The sequence below is a fragment of the Juglans microcarpa x Juglans regia genome, chromosome 8D (assembly GCF_004785595.1).
Source record: "Juglans microcarpa x Juglans regia isolate MS1-56 chromosome 8D, Jm3101_v1.0, whole genome shotgun sequence".
NCBI lineage: Eukaryota > Viridiplantae > Streptophyta > Magnoliopsida > Fagales > Juglandaceae > Juglans > Juglans microcarpa x Juglans regia.
This window is the reverse complement of record NC_054608.1, coordinates 19,589,443-19,591,308: the sequence shown is the minus strand read 5'-3', so window position 1 is coordinate 19,591,308 and position 1,866 is coordinate 19,589,443. Positions and strand designations below refer to the sequence as shown.

At 32.6% G+C, this 1,866-nt stretch overlaps 1 non-coding gene across 1 annotated transcript; it reads right to left on the bottom strand.

Moving 5' to 3' along the window:
• Positions 1-1,420: 1,420 nt before the first annotated feature.
• Positions 1,421-1,527, bottom strand: LOC121243766. The gene has a single exon (XR_005936255.1). It is a non-coding gene; the product is annotated as a small nucleolar RNA R71 (small nucleolar RNA).
• Positions 1,528-1,866: the final 339 nt, after the last annotated feature.

The window sequence follows — 1,866 nt, the reverse complement described above, 5'->3', positions numbered from 1 at the left end:
CATTAACGGAAGAGAGTCTGAGTTTCAAAATCCAATAGCTCAAAGATCATTCTTTAAGTTTCTTTCAAAGTGGCAGATCTGAAGGGTAAAGGCAAGAGCTGCATGCTTCATCAACCAACTCCAATGAAGAACACTAGTTTTATTCTTTTTCTTTTCAATTTCATTATGAATTAATTTTATTTTCTAGAGTTTTGATGTAGTCTAGCATTGAACACACAATTTATATTAAGTTATTTTATTTTCAATATTTTCATGATTGAGTGTTTATTCCTTGTTCTTAATGCTTGCAATTTTCTAACTAATTATTGTTCGATCTATTGAATAGAAATGAGACCGAGAGGTAATTTGTGATTAAATCTCCAATTAGTTAAATTTACATAGAGATATGGAGTTATTAATTGGAGATATTTTTAGTATTGTTCGAGAGAAAATATTGAATAGTTAAGGATTTTTATCATCAACTTTGGATAATTACAATTCTATAACAAGGAATAATAAATTATGTGGGATTCACTAGATGAAATCAAACGCTCAAGATCTATTCTTATTATCTTTAAAAATCTAAACTTTAATGCTATTTTTTTAGTTTAATTTAGAAAATCTATTCTTTAAGTTTTGATTTTTCAAATAATAATTAATTTAGTAAATTTCAGTACTCAATAGCATAATTAATCTCTACAGGTTCGAGATCCGTTTTCTTCAAAATATTTTACTACTTGTTACGATTCTGTGCACTTGCAGATATTTTTAGCATAGTAAGTTTTTGGCTCCGTTACTGGGGATTGATTATTTGTTATTGATATTGATACTAGCTAGATTGTTACTAATTTGGATTTTTTTTTTCTTTTTGAAGATTGGTGATTTGATCTCAGTTTTGCTTTTCTTTTATTTTTATTTCAGGATTTAGAAGTGTATGCACCGATCTAAACCATTAAAGTCTACACTTTTTGATCCAGAGATTGAGAGAACTTTGTGTCGAATCAATAAAAAAAGAGAAGTAAGAAGTCACCACATCTGCCATCACTATGGCAGATCAGCAAAATGGAGAGGCGAAAAGGGCTTTGAGGGACTATGTTATGCCCTCAGTTAATGGGGCTACATCTAGTATAAGGAAGCCGGCTATACAAGCTAATAGTTTCGAGATTAAACCAGCTATAATTCAAATGATACAACAAACTGTTTAGTTTGAGGGGCTGTCCCAAGAGGATCCTAATGTTCATATCACAAATTTTCTAGTGATTTGCGACAACTTCAATCACAATGGAGTGATGGATGATGTCATTCATTTGAGACTCTTTTATTTTCACTCAAAGAAAAAGTGAATGTCTGGTTGAATTCTCTACTACCTGGTGTCATTACTACGTAGGAGGAGTTAGCACAAAAATTTTTGGCAAAGTATTTCCCTTTGGCCAAGACAGCAAAGCTAAGGAATGATATTACCATATTTACTCAATTTGAGAATGAATCTTTGTATGAAGCATGAGAGAGGTACAAAGATTTATTGTGCAAGTGTCCTTATCATCACCTTATGGCATGACTTCAAGTCCAAACATTCTACAATGGTTTGGGAGCTACAAACAGGTCCATGGTTGATGCAGCAACTGGAAGGGCTTTAATGAGTAAAACTCTTGAAGCAGCTTATGAACTTTTGGAAGAATTGGAATCCAACAACTATCTATGGCCTTCAGAGAGAGCAATGCCAAGAAAGGCGGCTGGAGTTTTTGAACTTGATTCTATTACCACAGTGGCGGCACAAATGACAACTTTATCTAAACAACTAGGAAAGATGAATGTTAATGCTATTCAAACTAATATTGTGTGTGATTATTGTGCAAAAAATCACTCAAGTATCGATTGCCAAGTGGG